At 42.2% G+C, this 18636-nt stretch overlaps 1 protein-coding gene across 2 annotated transcripts in view; it reads right to left on the reverse strand.

Moving 5' to 3' along the window:
- Positions 1–17903, reverse strand: part of btk (Bruton agammaglobulinemia tyrosine kinase) — a 99432-nt gene extending 81529 nt beyond the window's left edge. For both annotated transcript variants that reach the window (XM_059977361.1, XM_059977359.1), the window contains exon 1: positions 17839–17903. The gene's annotated coding sequence lies outside the window, so the exon portion shown is untranslated. The remainder of the gene's footprint in view (positions 1–17838) is intronic.
- Between the last annotated feature and the right edge of the window lie 733 nt (positions 17904–18636).

The raw sequence follows: 18636 nt of genomic DNA on the forward strand, positions 1-18636 counted from the left end.
TCTAGTGTTGAGCTGGCCCCACCAAACTTCCTTTCTCTGGGTAGAAGGTGTGACCACAGCTTTATAACTAGACACAGTGGAACCATTTCAGAACAAGACTGGAAGCCCAGACAGGGTGCTGGGGTGTGTGATGTGGCAGAATTCTACCACCATCTGTAACTTCACAGTGAAGATGGCCTCCCATCGTTTTCAGCCTGTTTCAATGGCTGCAGATGGCGACACCATGGAACCTCATTGTGAAGTTTGCTGAAGCTCCAACAAAGGACACCATATGTGATAAATCGTATAAACTGACAGAGCCAAACAATAGCACGACTAATGGGTCAAATCCCTCTGCAGTCCTCCCTGGATCCAACTGAAAATGGTAGTCTAACAGGAGGAGGAAGCTCCAAGAGCATTCTCATCTCAGCTAATAGAAAAGCTCTGTCTAAAACCATCTACAACTGATTACTCTCACGAGATTACATTATCACCAAGCCATCTGTTAAAACGCTGATAAGCTCCTTACAACTCAGCATGTTGCTGCATTCCCTGCTTCTCGTACCAACTATCATTAATTTATTTACAACTAATCATTTTGTACATCAAATACTGCATTAATAGAGGAACTATGAGGGTGTGTGTAGAATTTGCATGAAGTACTATTTGGATATTATAGATGACTATTTAAAAATTCCTACAAAGCAATTATTTGTTGTTTCTTCCTGTTTCAGATAGAAGTCATTTTTAAGAGCTCATTTCCTGTTCCAACTTGGCAAGCTTTAACACTCTCTAATCATTTTAAAAGCTGAGTGGATTAAGCCGTCTTGGTTCATTTTCGAGGACTGCATCTCCACAGCAGCCAATCTTCGATAGGTTCAATGCATCCAACGTCACCTCAGGAACTGGCTGGGGGCACTGGATGCAGCTTGAGTCGGAGACCAGGCCACATGCCGGCTGTGGTTCTGAAGACCTGCGCAACCCAACAAACGCTGACTCCAGCCAAGCTGTTCCAATTCCTTCCCAAGACCCCTACCACCAAGGGCAAGGCTTGCACCACACCTGCGAGCTCTTTACCACCTGTCTTTGAAATATATCACTGCTCTCATCACTGTCTGTATTCTCAACAGCACCTAGACCAAAAGGGTTGCAGCAGCTCAAAATATCATCTCAACTCCATCTCGAAATAGGGTTAAAGAGTTTTACAACATAGAAGCAAGCCCTTTGGCCCATTGTGTCCATGCTGACCTTTGTGCTCACCTACACTCAGCCCATTCACCTGCTTTTCATGCCTTGCCATCTTGCCTAATGCTTCTCAAATATTGTGAGTCTCTGATTTCACCACCTCTCCAGAATCCTGTGAAAAAATTCTCCCCCAGGTTCTTCCTAAGTCTCCTCCCTCTCACCTTAAATCGATAAACATTTGTCTCAGACATCCCCACCATAGGAAGCAGATTCTAACCACCTACCCTATTCATCCCCCTCGTGATTTTATATACTTCACTCAGCCTCCTTCACTCCAGGAAAAACAAATGTAGTCTTCCTTCATTACTACAATGCTCCAGCCCAGGAAACACCCTGGTAAATCTCCACTGCACCTTCTTCAAGAAAATTATATTCTTCATTTGGTGAGACAACTAAAACTGCCCAGGAAACTCCATGAGGTCGAGACAATGCTTTCTAAAGTTTAGTATGCCACCCCAGTTTAAATATTCAATTCTACAGCTGATGTAGACAAGTATCCTTCATTTTGCAGTGGCCTTGGTTAACTTACTTCATTATCTGTAATAGCACAACACCTCTACATTCACATCCAAGTGTACCAGCAGTCCCTGTGGTTGCCACGGATCAGTGTTCCAGTCACAAGAACAACCTCCAACACCACCCTTGCCAAACCAACTTCTGATCCAATTTGTCACTTGCCCTGGATCCACTAGAGTCTCCAGAGCCTCTGAGTGCTTATCTCAAGTTCCACCCAGAGCTGAGTATTTGTGCAGCAGAAACCAAACACATAGGCCTATATTTGAGCTTGATCATGTCACTTCGTAAGAAAATGTTTTTCCAAGAGTCTTGTATAAAATTGTGTCTTTGGTTATATTTTTAGTCATATTGCTTTGGCTTATGGTTTTTAGGAACTTTACTGTTCAACATTGTCAATAAATTTTCATGTTACAGCTAGCATTAACTAAAATCAATTACAACCTTTATTTAAGTTAAATCTACTGCGCCTACCTTTGGAAATATTAAATCCCATTTTGGCTTCAGCCAGTTATTTAACAGAAATATATTATGTTTGCCTTATGAGTCTTTAAAATTTATGAAAGGGAAAGAAAGATTAACTTCAAGAAAGGTAAGCTAAGCTTAACCACCTGTTTTATTTTCAACAAAGGGTTGGCTAAAAATTCATTCTCTACTGAAAAGAGCATTGACAATTATTTTTTGATTATTATATCTACAACTTATTGATCTCGCTAACATACTGTGAGCTGCAGATTGAATTTTTTTTTACACAAGGGTTCGCTGACATCTGAAAATCATTTGAATGGTTCTTCCAGGGAAAAAGGGTTGGGATAGGCTGCTCTAGACTAATCACAACAGAACCTTAAGGACAAAGACTGTTGGGAAATAAATATTCATCAGCCTGGTGGTGAAAAGCAGAAGAAATCCAATCAACATATGCAGAGAGTGGTTGGCAGAACAGTCATAGGATTCCTACATGCATTCATGTGTCAGGACAAAGTTTCAGATCATAAAGCAATACAGCAAGGAAGCAGGCCATTTAGCCCTACTAGTACATGCTAACCACAGCACTTACTCAGCCAGTCATGTCACTCTAGGCCCCGCCCTGCCATGCACCTGTCCAAGTGCTTCTTAAGAGAAACTGTTGAACCTGTCTCAATTCTTTTGGCAGCTTGTTCTGTTTACTCACCCCGGATTCACCCTAAATCTAGGCCACCTGGTTCTGGACTCCCCTGCCCTGAGTAAAAGACTTACCATACACCTTATCTATGCCTGTCATAATTTCAAACATTTGTTAAGTTCACCCCTCTTTCTTCAAAATTCCACAGAAAAAAGAACTAACTTGGCCAACCTCTCCCTACCACTCAGGCCCTCTGCTCTTGGCAATATCCTCATAAATCTTTTCTCCACTTTTTCCAGTTTAACCACATTATTCCTTTAACAGAGTGACCTAAGCTGTTTCTGGTACTCTAAGCGTGGCCTCCAATGACTTATAGAGGAGCAACACAATGTCCCCACTCCCATACTTGATGCCCTGACTGATGAGGGCCAGCATGATAATGACTTTTTCACCTGTGATGCTGCTTTCAACAAACTGTGCACTTACACCCCAAAGTCCCTCTGCTCCTTTACACTCGCCGGAGTCCTACTATTGATGGTGTATGTTCTACACTGGTTTGGCTTTCCAAGCTCTATCCCTCACAGTGATCTGTATTGAAAATCATTTTCCACTCTTATGCCCACTTTCCTAATTGATCAATATCCCCTCCTGTATTCTACAACACCTTCTTCACTGTTGGCAACATCTCCTAATGTCTCACTGATCAATCCTTTTGAATTTACATCCAGGTCATTTATATAATTAATGAATATCAGGGGTCCCAACTCCAACCCCTGCAGCACACCACTGGTCACTGGCCTCCATTCTGAGCAATACCGTACCCTCATCTACCCTTTTGGTTAACTCTTCAAAAACCTCTAACAGGTTCATCAAGCAAGACTTCTGACCCACAAAGCCTTGCTGACTCCTCCTAATCAGACTCTGCCTGTCCAGATGCTCAGAATTCCCTCCAGTAACTTATCCACTACTGATGTCAGGCTGACCACCCTGTAACTCCATGGCTTGTCCTTTCCCCTTTTCAACAAGGTGAGAACATTAGCCACCTTCCAAATTCTCCACTGGCTAATGACGAAAGAATATTTCTGCACCAGCCTTGATAATTTCCTCCCTAGCTTCCCACAAAGTCTGAGGATGCACTCTGTCAGGCCATGATGATTTATCCACGCGGGGTAGCGCGGCAGCGTAATGGTGAAGATACAAAGATGTATACGTCAGGATGCTCACTATTGACTGCAGCTTGGCATTCAAAACCATCAACCCCTCAAAACTAATCAATAAACTTCAAAACCTTGGTCTCAATATCTCCTTGTGCAGTTGGGGACCCCAGTCAGATTGGATTGGCAACAACACCTCCTCCACAATCTCCATCAGTGCAGGTGTGCAACTGTGTTTTAAAACAAGATTTTGATGAATAATATTTGCCACTTGATTGTGCCTGTGTAAACTGCTACACGATGCTGTAGTGTTGGATTGTTTCTGCCTTTTTTTTTAATCACTTTCTGCATTTATCATCTTGAATTTGTTGGTCTTTTATTATGTATTTTTGATAATTTTTTTGTGTTAACCACATGGTCCTTAATTGCCACAAGGAACCCCTCTGGTTCTGGGAAGAAGTCTCCAACTCTGAGCCAGGTGCTCGACACTTACTTGTTGACATCTAGTTTGTTCAGATCATGGGGGTGTCTTCAATGGAGAGTCATGCTCTTCCATTGGTTAGCTTTTTCTTCAATAGTGATAATGTCTTCATTTTTTCTGGGTTGTGGTCTCATTTAAGTTTAGTGATGTGCACTTCTTATCAGAATTGCATAAGCTCATGTGGAGTGCTTGATTCCTGTTTTTGTTGATGAAAGTATATCCTCTTCAGTTTTATCTGACAGTTGTGTAGATTTTTATGTCTGTTGTTCACCTTCCTCCTTCTGCCTTAGGTAGAGTTAATCTAAGTGCATTCGAGTGTACACAGTCTTTTCTAAAATTTGTCATTTCAGTTTTTACTTTTCTTTGTAAATTTGCCAGATTGGTTTTGAACCAAGATATTATGCCAAAAGAATGTGTTAATATGGGTATTGCGGAAGTGTTTATTACCTTTGTTATATTTTATTGTTGAGCTCTGGCAGATTTTCTTAAGCCTTGAAATAAATTCTGTTTAAAGTTTTTCCTTTATCACATTATGATCTATTTATTAATATATATCGTTTTCTCATCGCAAACTGGTAAAACCTGAGGTTCAGGGATAGTCAAGCACCCTCAGTTCTCAATTGCTAGAAACCTTCGGACTATTCTAGTGGTGCTTGGTACTGTGGCTTTCTGAAGGTGTACTTAGATACTGTTGTGTAGGCCTAATTGTTTAAGGTCTAATGACTTTGGGATGTTATTATCCTGAATATTTTTTTCTTTTTGTATTTGCATAACCTATTGTCTTTTGCACGCTGGTTTACACCCAGTTGGAGCAGTCTTTCATTGATTCTATTACAGTTATTGAATTTATTGAGCATGCCCACAAGAAATTGAATTTCAGCATAAATTTACTTTGAACTTTGAGGATTAATGAGTGGCGGGCATGCTATGCTGGTGACACAGCACAATCTTTGCTGATTTGATTTGACAGAAACAGCGCATTTCATTGAACGCTTTGATGTACACGTGACAAATAAAGGTAACCTTAATTTTAAAAAAGATCTCTATCTTTAATGTACTGTAAAGCTACAAATATCTCCTCCCTAGTAATATGAATGTCCTCCAAATTTTGAGAGCATGGATGTTATGTCCCAGCTGTCTACATAATTCACAAGCCAGTGGACAAGGCAAGGCATTACAATATGAAGAGCAAGCTGTTTCCCACGTAGCAGGCTCTCCCCCTCTACGTAGCTGATGAGTCAAAAGGAAAGGCAGAGACCGATACAGTTTGGTACCAGCAGTGCTACAGGAGTTGCCAGTGAGCATTGACTTCAACGTAAGACTCGCTTAGGGACTTCAGCTCTGGATTCTTCCTCAGGCGTGACGCCCAAAGCCTTCCCCATGAATTTGTATAGTCGTAAAGCAGCAGAAGTATAAGATCACAGTTTTCCAACCACGGTCCTGTCTGCCCAAAGCAACTGGTTTTAAGACACAGTAACCCACCTTTGCCCCTTCTCCTGTCTGTAGAAATGTTTCCACCGGGGTTAATTGCAAAACCTCATGTGAAGCCCAGGAGATGGACTTGGTTGTCAGAAGCTATTTGATATGCACGCCATCAGCAACATCAAATAGGTGGGAGCTTATCCCCATTACCTCCCCTGGCTATACCAACCTTAAAAAAACAAAATCATCTCCACTTGTTTCTTGTATTTCTTGAACAACCATAATTTTCTCCTTATTAAACACTGGTCATTAAAAATCAATCCTAAGATTTTTCTCAACCATCTCAGATTCTTTCATCACTTTTCTGATTTTCCCTTTAATGGTATTTTTGATAATTTTACAGTCATTAAGGATTTGCTCAACCCCAACAACCTAAACCAAAGGTATGCTTCTTCCTTTTTCTTGTCAATCAAGGTTCACCAAACTTGCCAGGGTTACTCTACAGCCTCACAGGAACAGACTGCTGCTGGAACCTGATATCACACTCTTAAACCTTCATCTCTTTCCTTTCAAACAGGCTTGCCAAATTAACCTCTGCGAGATCCTGTCAAATTCCCTCAAAGTTAGCCCTGTCCCAGTTTAGGAACCTAACTTGTGGACCTGTCCTGTCCTTTTCCATCACTAACTGAAAACTAATAGAATTTTGGCCACAAGAGCCAAACTGCTCCATGACTACCACTTCAGTTGCCTGTCTTTTCTTGTTTCCTAAGAGAAGCTCCAGCATTGCCCCCGTCGGGTCCTCGGTAACTGACTCGGGACACACTTCACAAATTCCACTCCACCTTGGCCCTTGACACTCTTGGTGGCCCAGTCAACACCAGGGAAATTAACATCTTCCATCAATACAACCTTTTTATTCTGACAACTATGAGCAATTTCTCTACACACCTGTGTCTCAAGTTCTAGCTGAATATTGGAGGTCTACAACACAGCCCCACTAGAGTGAACACTCCCTTCTTAATTCTATGTTTTACCCAGAGGGACTCACTGGACAATCCTTTAGCAATGTAATTCTAAGTATTGCTGTTATGTACCCTGTGATCAAAATACCCCTTCTTGCTTGCCTGTACCTGCCATGCCTGTAGCACCTGTATCCTGGAATATTGAACTACCAGTCCTGCCCTCCTCACAGACATGCTTCGGAGTGTGACTTCCCAGTCCTCAAAACCAATTCACACTCTGAGTTGATCTGCCTTACCTGCTAAACTTCAACATTGAGATAAATGCATTTTAACTCAGTATTCCTTTCCTTCCTTTAATGTCTGGTTTGCGTTCCTGATGGCTAGACCAGCTATCACTCCCTAATGCTTCATCCCATGACTTGCTCCTGCTCAGAGTCCTACCATTTGCTGATCGAAGTTAAACCCTTTCTACAGCACTAGCAAATCTCCCTGCAAGAATATTGGTCATTCTCTGGTTCAAGTGCATCTCATCCCTCTTATACAGGCCATTTCTACCCCAGAGGAGATCCCAGTAGTCCAAGAACTTGAAGCCTTGCCTCATCCACATACTCACCATTTCTGATCTTGCAAGCCCACGGCACCGGGACTAATCTGAAGAACACTACCCTTGAAAGCCAGCACCCATAACCAGGCTGAGTAAAGCAACCACAAAGCCAACACATTATCTTCCACGGTAGAAATTTTCAGCTTTCTGTTCCATCCCACTTCATTCTCAATCCTCGCTTGCACTCCAACCTGTTTGCAACTTCCCCTACAGCCATAGTGAGGTCTAACATAAACTCGAGGAACAACGTCTTATCAACAGAACACTTTTCAACCTACTAGAATGAATACTGAATTCTCCAACTTCAGATAAACTACTCTCTCATCATTTCCCAGTTTTGTGATGATGTTCTGTTCTCAACCCATCTCTATAGAAAGCCTGTTTAACAGTCAGTTCTCAGTCTCCGTGTCACCTAATCTGACTAAGCCCAATCTCAATCCAGTCTGTTGTCAGAAAGGTGTTACCCAAAGATTTATGCTGTTCCGTAGGCAACTGGTGCTGGGAAATCATCAGGGTAGCTAGCGAGGATCCTGACTAGACATGGTCACATCCACACAGAAAAATACAAGTAAACGGGATTGGAAGGAAGCCATTTAGCCTTTCAACCACACTCATTAGGAGCAAGGTTGTTTTACACAAGCCTCAACTCCTCTTCTCTGCCACTCCCTGTTCCTTGATTTTTCAGGCATGTATCAATCTCTGCCGTTATGAGCTGGCCTCCACTGCCTTTGGGAACAGAGGAGTCCAGCAAATCTGGATGCATATCAGCTTGTCATGGCAACTGCTCTGTATGTGACCACAAGAAACTGCAGAGACTTCTGGACACAGATCAGCACATCACAAGAACCAGCCTCCTCTATATGGACTCTGTGTATACTTCTCACTGTACCAGTAAAGACCCCACCCACTCTCTCTTCTCCCCTTTCCAATTGGACAGAAGATACAAAACTCTGAATGCAGCCTCAAGGACAACTTCTATCCAACTGTTATCAAACTCTGGAATGGATCTCTTGTACCACAAGATAGACACTTGGTCTCACAATCTACCTAGTTATGATCTTGAACTGTATCATTTACTGCAGTAGCTTTTACACTTATTCTGCATTGTTACTGTTTTACCTTATTCCAGCTCAATGCACTGTGTAATGATTTGATCTGTATAAACAGAAGCTTTTCATGCATCTTGGTTCATTTGACAATAAAACAATACATTTATATTTATTGTGCTTTTAAATTATTATTGTGTTCTTTATCTTATTGTGTTTTTTTGTGCTGCATCAAAGTTATAGTAATAATCATTTTGTTCTCCTTTACGCTTGTGTATTGAAAATTACACTAAACAATATTGGATCGTGAATTTTGAATTAAACACTTTTGAGTATGAATATCTCTGACAGAAATTTCTACACCCTTCAATTTTAAAAGACTAGTTCCTGTCCTGTAACTATGGTTCCCGTGTTTGTGATACTCCCATGAGTGGAAGATCTCAACACCTATCCTGTCAAGCTCATTACAATCATATATATTTTAATAGGGACATTCTTCTGACTTCCAAGAAATGCAGGCCCGAACAAGGATCTCCTTGACTACAGCCAATGGAGCTCTATTCCTCATTCTACAAATTACAGAAATAAAAGTCATTTCTCACCCTTCTGTGATCCAAAAAGACTGATGGCAGTGGACAAGGCTGCAGCAGCAAGGACAGCAGCTTGCCCCTCACTGCTGGGCCATCTTTGGTAAGCCTCAGCTTTGTGTGATCCCCATGCTCTACGCTGGGTGTCTCTGGCAACCACTCAACATCTGAATGTCATGAAGAGAATGAGATTTCTGCTCTGGAGATCATTGGATTGCATTGGACTTCTTAGACATTTCAATTACATTAATAATTTCTGCCTGAAGTTAATTTCCATGAGGATTCTCCCTTGGCTGATTGAACAGTGGTTTATAATGGTGACTTCAGATTGTAGACCCTTACCCATTGTGGCTATTCAACCAGATATACCATTATTCTTGGTTACCATGACGCCTGCATTAACAGACCATCATGGATGCTGTTCAATAGCTCAGTATTTGAAGGCATTTGGCCAGTCGCTTGACCATTGTGAGAGTTCGCTATCACAATGAGTGAAGTGCAAGTGTCAAGTATAGGATGATAAGACCATAAGGATTGGAGCAGAATTGGGCCATTTGTCCCATTGAGTCTGTTTCACCATTCCATCATGGCTGATTTATTCAACCCCATTCTCCTGCCTACTCCCAGTAACTCTTGATGCCCTGGCTAATCAAGAATCTATCAAGCTCTGCTTTATAAGTTCTCAATACCTTGGCCTCCACTGAGCAAGTCTGTAGCAACAAATTCCACATTCCCCTCCCTCTGGCTAAATAAATTCTTTCTCATCTCCATTCTAAATGGGCATCCCTCTATTCTAAGGTTGTATCCTCTGGACTTAGACTCCCCAGTGTAGAAAACATCCTCTCCACGACCTCTCTATCCAGGCCTTTCAATATCCAAATTGTTCCAATGAGATCCCTCATCATTCTTCTAAACTCCAGTGAGTACAGCCCAAGAGTTATTACATGGTCCTCGTGTATTAACCCTTCATACCTAGAATCATTCTCAAGAACCTCCTCTGGACTGTCTCCAATGCCAGCACATCTTTTCTCAGATAAGGGGCCCAGTCTGCTCACAATACTCCAAGTGCAGTCTGACCAATGCCTTATAAAACCTCCATTTTACATCCTTGCTCTTATATTCTAGTCCTCTTGAAATACAAGCTACCATTTGTCTTCTTTACCACCAACTCAACCTGCTAGTTAACCTTCAGGGAATCCTGCACAAGGACTCTCAAGTCCCTTTGTACTTACAATTTTTGAATTTTCTCCCCATTCAGAAAATAGCTTATGCCTTTATTCCTTCTACCAAAAAGCATGATCATACACTTCACTACACTATATTCCATCTTCCACATTTTTGCCCATTATCCCAATCAGTTTGAGTCCTTCTACAGACTCTCTGATTCCTCAAAACTACCTGCCCCTCCACCTATCTTGGTATCATCTGCAAACTTGGCCACAAAGCCATCAATTATGTCTTCCAAATTTTGCGGCTTCTAATATGAAAAGAAGCAGTCCCAATACTGATCCTGTGGAACATCACTAGTCATTTGCAGCCAACCAGAAAAGGTCTACTTTATTCCCATTCTTTGCTTCCTTCCAGTCAGCCAATCTTCTAACTATACAGTACTTGTATTTTTCCTGTTAATATTATGGGCTCTTATCTTGTTCATTCGAGGACCTTGTCAAAGACCTTCTGAAAATCCATGACTCTCCTTTGTCTTTCCTACCAGTTTTGTAAGGCAAGGCATCCCCTTATGGAAACCATGCTGTCTATTTATGATATGATAGTGCCTCCAAGTATCCTGAAACATCATCCTTAATAATGAGGCCAATAGCTTCCCAAATATTGAAGTCAGACTAGCTGGTCAATAATTTGCTTTCTTCTGCCTCTCTCTCTTGTTAAAGAGTGGAGTGTCATTTACAATTTTTCAGTCCTCTGGAACCATTCCAGAATCTAGTGATTCTTGAAAAATTGTTACCAATGCCTCCACAATCTCTTCAACAACCACTTTCAGGACGCTGGGGTGCAAACCATCTGGTCCAGGTGACTTATGTATCTTCACACCTTTCAGTTTCCCAAGAACCTTCACCTGTGTAATAGCAACTGGGATCAGTTCTGTCACCTAACACTTCTGAACTTCTGGCATACTGCTTGTGTCTTCCATAGGGAAGACTGATGCAAAATACTTATTGAGTTCACCTGTCATTTCCTTGCCCCCACCCCCACCATTACTACCTCTCGAGGAACATTATCCTTTGGTCCACTATCTACTCTCACCTCTCTTTTACTCTTTATATACCTAAAAAAAAGTTATCTACCCTCTTTTACATCGTTGACTAGCTTACCTTCATATTTCATCTTTTCTCTGCTTATGGCTTTTTTAGTTACTTTTGTTTTTAAAAGCTTCCTAATCCTCTTACTCCTTACTAAGTTTTGCTATATTGTATACCCTTTCATTTGCTTTACTGCTGCCCTTTGATTTCCCTTGTCACCATGATTGCCTCATCCTCCTTTTAGAATACTTCATCTTTGGAATACTGCACCTTCCTAATTACCTCAGAAACTCCAGCCATTGCTGTTGTGCCGTTATCCCTGCTAGTGCCCCTTCCAAACATCTTTGTCTGGCTCCTTTCTCATGCCTCTGTATTTTCCTTTAATCCACTGTAATACTGATACATCTGATATTATCGTCTCCCTCTCAAACTGCAGGGTGAATTCTATCATATTATGATCACTGTCTCCTAAAGGTTCCTTTAAGCTCCCTAAACAAATCTGCATCGTTACACAACACCCAGTCCAGAATTGCCTTTCCCCTAGTGGGCTTAGCCACAAGCTGGTCTAAAAAGCCACCTTGTAGGCATTCTACAAATTCCTTTCTCTTGGGTTCGAGCATCAACCTAATTTTCCCAATATACCTGCAAATCAAAATCCCCCATGACTATTCTAACATTGCCCTGATTACATGCCTTTTCTATCTCCTGTTGTAATTTGTATCCCACATCCGATTTGCTTTTCAGGGGGCTGTATATAACTCCCATTAGGGTCTTCTTACACTTAAAGTTTCTTAACTCTGCCCACAAGGATTCTACATCTTCCATCCCTATGTCAGCTCTTACTGTGCATTTATTTTCATTTTTTTCCAGCAGAGCCAACCCACCCCCTCTGCCTACCTGCCTGTTCTTTGCATTCAATGTTTATCATTGGATTTTAAGATCCCAACTATGACCTTCTTTCAGCCATGACTTAGTGATGACTGCATCATACCTGCTGGTCTCTAACTGAGCTACAAGATCATCTACTTTATTCTGCACACTGCATTCATTCAAATATAATGCCTTCAGTAGTGTATTCAGCACCCTTTTCAATTTTGCCTGAATATTACACTTCAACTCATCTCACTGACTGCAATTTTACCCTATTATCTCACGGTCTTAATACACACAGCATTGAATTGTATACCAACTATCCCATCTTCATCCTATCACTCTGGCTCCCATCCACCTGCCAAATTAGTCTAAACTCTCCTCAATAGCTCTAACAAACCTTCCCGCGAGGATATTGATCCCCTTTGGGTTTAGATGTAACCTATTCCTTTTGTACAGGTTGTACCTTCTCCAGAAGAGATCTCGATGATCTGTATATTTGAAACCCTGCCCCCTGCACCCTGCTTCTTTTTATTGCCAAGTGCCTAAGAGATTGTTATGATTGCAGTCTCCTAAAAAGTTCTGAAGTTCTTGAGCTCCTTTTTAAACCTGGCATGTAAAATCCACAAGGAACTGTCTCCAACTCACTCTGTGATCTCCCAAAGTGCAGACAATTTCTATGCATCTTTTAAACCGGTGCATAAAGTCCACAAGGAGCTCTCTCCGGCTCACTCCATGATGTCCTACTGCACAGACCCTCCAGATCTGTAGCTCCATAGGAAATACATTCCTGCATCCAGCAACGTGCAAATGTTCTGAGGTCTCATTTGGTGATCATAGTTGGTGCAGAGGATGGAACATTACAAGGAAATAACGGCTCTCCTAGGCAGTCTCCTAGCTACTAAAAGATGCCTGACTGTATAGCCAGATGTGGTTTGTGCTAGCAATATGATCCAGCTCCTGTTCTTCTGTGACTCTTTCAATGATAGTGACCCCCACAAGCAGACTCATCCACCTCCCCTTCCTTGTGCTCCTCTTGTGGCTGCACTGCTGAAATCGGAGAGCGTACAGCAAAGAGTCACAATGGCTCCACACCTGCTGGACTAGGGTAGTGCACAGAACCTGGCCTGGTGTAGACAGTGGTCTCCACTTGCTGGTGATGTGAGTATGGTAGTGTAGGTCTTGTAGTAATATGTAACTAGATAGAGCAGTCGACACTAACCATTGCACCCAACTGTACTAATTCCATTAGGTCCACAGCCTTCCATGCCCTGGTGGTTCAAGTCCCAATGTTTATTCACCAGTCTGCTGAAGTTGCCTGTTACTGTAGACTCCCTAAATTAACAATCTGGCATGGAGGCTGGATCAGCAGATATACTTAAGGTGTAATGTGTGCCACAAACAACAGCTACTTGGATCTTGAATGAGGAGAGACCATTTAACTCAATAAACTGATTAGAAAGGCTGGCTCTGATATAGGAGTCAAACTGGACACACTGAAGGCTGCAATAGAACAAGAGAACCCTATGGAAAATCCTGGCAATTCTGGACAATGTTTCTCACCCTCAATGTTTCAACCTTAGCTGAACAGAGGAACACTTTCAGTAACAGACTAAGACAACTGCGCTGCTCCAAAGGCCATTAGTCTCTATAAAGAATTATCCTAAAGCTGGGGAAGTGATGATACCCTCCTGTTTGTGGTAACTTATTTTTTATTATTTCTACTTCTCTCTTAATATTTGTATCTGTGCACTTGTAATGCTATGGTGACATTGTAATTCCATCTGGGATCAATAAAGTATCCATCTACCTACAAAAAAACATTTGAGTTCCTTGCTTAGACACGAGAGTGCAGTCCTGCTTTTAGCCTTCTGTCTTGGTTTTTGTTGGTGCCCCTCCCAACCAGATTCAATCTCTAATCCTTCCTCCAGCTCCTCTTCCCTCCCCTGATCTTGGTAGCCTGGATATTGGGAAAGGCCCAATCACTTCATCTCCACATCTAGACGAGCCCAGATCATGGACTGTAAGCAGCTGGAATCAGATTGCCACGTATCTCATTAATGGTCGCCATGTCAAAAGGGAGCTTTCAGAGATACTGCTCTTCAGAGAAGTTAAGAGAGAACCACATGACTTTGAAAATTCCCTGGGGATTGAGTCTTCACACACGTGCATCCTTCTGCTTTCTCCCCTGGGTCCTCAACGCTGCCTTCCCCACAGGCAATGCTCATACTGAAACTCCTGTTCTACAGTACTGCTAGCAGCTGAACCACACACACACACACATCCTTTAAAATAGCCAAGTAGGGGTTGATTGCTCCAAAATGTGCAGGCTGTTAGTTCTATCGAAAGGCAAGCATGTGAAATGTTTTGGCACAGCCACCAGTGAAATTTGGTGCTCTGTTGTGAAGATTCCCATGATTAGCTAAGTTACCCTCTAAATGGCCAACACGCTAGATACCAGATTGGGATCTCTTTATTCATGATGGCTGACGACAGACATTTCTGCACCAGTAAACTCCAGCTTATGTTGGAAACAGTGTCAAGAGTTGTTACACAAAGATTTATGCCACTACATATGTGTAGTGTAGGCCTCCATTAATCTCAATAGACCATGGATTTTCACCTTGGAAAGTTTCCAGGGCAGTGTTGTTTTTTTATGGAAGACCGACAATGCAAGTCTCCCCTCTCCACGCCACCGATGTTGTCCAAGGGAAGGGCATTAGACTACGTATGTACCTGGTGCTGGAAAAAAACATTAGGCTGGCTGGATAGGACCCTGACTGGACACGCTCACACCCACACACAAAAACACAAGAAACTAGGAGTAGGAGTCGGCCACTCACCTGCTCAGCCACTCAGTACGATCAAGGCTGATATGCGCCAGCCTCAACTGCTCATGGTTGCCATTTCCCCATAACCTCAATCTTTCACTTATTTATCTATCTCCACCTTAAGCATATCTAACGTCATATACATCTAATATATCCACTACCCTCAGGGGCAGAGAGTTCCAGAGATTTGCCAAGCTCAGACGGAAGAAATTTCTACATACCCTTGCTTTTAATCTTCGTGTACCATCATTTTAATTAAAAAGCAGCCAGTGGCATATGATCAAAACTCTGGGCATTTATCAAAGTTAGAGGGGAGTGTATATGGGGCAAGAGGAGGACTAAGGTACTGGGTAATTCCTCAGGCAAAGAGCATATCAAAATACCCCGAGGCAATTCAGAGCGTTATATGTCTATACACTCTGTGAGTAAGGGCAGCATTGTGTATCCCAGGGCAACGGGGCTCAATAGACCTGAAACCCTGTTGAATTTGCTGACCATGATGAAGCTGCAGTTGTGGCAGGAATATAACAAGTTTCCTGTTCCTGATTTCGCTGCTGCTCCAGAGGAGCAACTTCTGTGCAGAATATTGGAATTGGTTATTATTGTCACGTAGCAGCTACTGAGTAAGTGCAGTGCAGGAAAACAATACAGTGGAGACCAGACTGAGGTAGGTTGTAAGGTCAAGAGTCCATTTTATCGCACTAGGGAACCATTTTCTGTAGCTGTTGCATCTTACCTACATTGTTATTGTTTTCTTTTATTTTACTTCAATGCATTCTGTAATGACTTGACAGTAAGCAAGACGATCCTTTCACTGATTCCTTTCTCGGTTTATGTGACAATAATAAACTAATTCTAATACTAGTTCCAATGTTATTGAGTGCAAGTGCAACTCTCTTTGGCTGCAATAACTTGTAACCGTCTGCTGACAGTCATTGGGGTCAGGCATGAAGGCAAACAGTTTCACAATGTTAATGCCTTACAATGTCAGAAAGTTAGCCTTTCTATATACTCTGTGTGTATGAGATCCACAAACTTACTCGGAGATCCTCCGGTCTTGTGCTTAAACCAAAGTCCGCTGCCTGATTACATATCTATTCCAGCCCTTGGGATGATTTATACAACCTATTGATTGCCTGACCCAATCCAAGCAGCACATCCAGACAGAAGATTTGGTTTAAGAGTCCTCTGATTATTAATCAGGAAAAGTAGAGCAGACTTTTCCTGGTTCTAGGTCCTCTCCAACTTCAGGATGTCCCAGGGCTGCACTTCTGAATTTCTAATCATTATTATTTGGTACAAGAAAATACCAGGTTGTGCACAGAAAATCTGCACAAACTTCAGTGTGCTATTGACATGGTAAACAGTTTGCTAAATATGTTGGTTAATAGAGGGAACTCTCACCTCTGCTGCAGCGGATTAGTTGTTAGATCTCTCAACTCTGCTGTTGAGGGCTGTGGGAACAGTTCCTGAGAATACTACTGTAGATAAGACTTTAAGGGAATCTAGGAGAATGGGGAGGAAGGTGTTGTTTGGATCAAGGATTAGCCGTGGTTTATCTAAGCAGTTCATGCCTCCTCCTTCCCTCATTTCTTACACTTGTATAAACCTGCAAGGATAAGCTGGTATTTTAGTTTAATAGCTCCTTTAACTCACCTCTGTCACTGGGGTCATTCCCTGCACTGACTGAAAGAAGGCTTACATTATAGTTAGGAAGGAAATAATGTACTGAGGGTGAAACATCTCCAAAGCGAGAGAGATGACCGTGTTAAAAACACAGTCCCACATTCCCTGTTTGAATAGCCAAAGAATAGGGGTTTTGTTTGCACATTCTCCAAAGCGAGAGAGATGACCGTGTTAAAAACACAGTCCCACATTCCCTGTTTGAATTGCCAAAGAATAGGGGTTTTGTTTGCACATTCTCCAAAGCGAGAGAGATGACCGTGTTAAAAACACAGTCCCACATTCCCTGTTTGAATAGCCAAAGAATAGGGGTTTTGTTTGCACATTCTCCAAAGCGAGAGAGATGACCGTGTTAAAAACACAGTCCCACATTCCCTGTTTGAATAGCCAAAGAATAGGGGTTTTGTTTGCACATTCTCCAAAGCGAGAGAGATGACCGTGTTAAAAACACAGTCCCACATTCCCTGTTTGAATTGCCAAAGAATAGGGGTTTTGTTTGCACATTCTCCAAAGCGAGAGAGATGACCGTGTTAAAAACACAGTCCCACATTCCCTGTTTGAATTGCCAAAGAATAGGGGTTTTGTTTGCACATTCTCCAAAGCGAGAGAGATGACCGTGTTAAAAACACAGTCCCACATTCCCTGTTTGAATTGCCAAAGAATAGGGGTTTTGTTTGCACATTTGCTGAGGGTCCTGAAAACATCCAACACACTTAAGCAGCTCACTCTATCCAGGGTGCACACAATTCAGGCAGAGGCACTGAACTGGTGATGAGGTTGCACAGGCAAGAGAGACCACAAAGGGTTAAACAGAAATACAGGCTTCACGACATACTCTCAGAGTAGACAGGGGAACTGAGAGAGTACCAGGACTCTCTCTCCACTATTCACTCAACATGGCTGAGGGCAGAAATACATTGCAAATGCATTCCGAGTCCTGCAGTTCCCCAAACGTAAACTGAGAGGAAAATGAGCTGATTACCAAAGATTAATTCACAAAAACACCACCAATGAGCAGACACATTTGACTGAAATGTAGCACACAGGTTGTGAGCCTTCCCAATCCCAGAAAGAATCACCAATCCTTAACCTTTCTCTTACCTACAGACCGCCCATGAACGACTTCTATGATCAGCTGCACTCCTTCTCTCTCTCCCCTCTCTCTGTAACTAATTTAGTTTCTCAAACTAAGCAACTAAGCTCCACCTCATAGCTAGCTAAGTTCCTCATTCATTTAAATTATATTTTAAATAAACATTCCCCTGCTGCCCCCTCCAGTCTGATATTATGCATGTGGTGTGTTTATTACAACAGGTCAAAGTCTTCACTCCGAGCAGAGAGGTTGCTTACCTAAGCCTTCAGAACAAGTGAATCCCAAATTCATAGGCGAGGGAAGAGCATCATGGTTTAGGGATTCAGCTAAGCCCAAGTGAAGGGAAAACGAATAAAGCTGCAGTCACAAATATCCGGAACAAAACCAGAAACACTGGGATGCAGGGAATTCTGTGGATGCTGGATTGGGAAGGCTCACAACCTGTGTGCTACATTTCAGTCAAATGTATCTGCTCATTGGTGGTGTTTTTGTGAATTAATCTTTGGTAATCAGCTCATTTTCCTCTCAGTTTACATTTGGGGAACTGCAGAACACGGAATGCAGTTGCAACACACACAAACTGCTGGAGGAATTCAGGCAGCGTCTATGGAGGTGATATACAGTTGACGTCTTTGGTCAAGACCTTCATAAGGACTGGTAAGGAAGGGGGCAGAAGCTAGAATAAGAAACTGGGGAGAGGGGAAGGAATACAAGCTAGTAGGTGGTAGGTGACACTGAGTGAGGGGGAAGGTGGGTGGGAGAAGGATGGTGAAGTAAGAAGCTGGGATGGGATAGGTGGATGATAA

This window comes from Hypanus sabinus, chromosome 8 (genome assembly GCF_030144855.1).
Source record: "Hypanus sabinus isolate sHypSab1 chromosome 8, sHypSab1.hap1, whole genome shotgun sequence".
Lineage (NCBI taxonomy): Eukaryota > Metazoa > Chordata > Chondrichthyes > Myliobatiformes > Dasyatidae > Hypanus > Hypanus sabinus.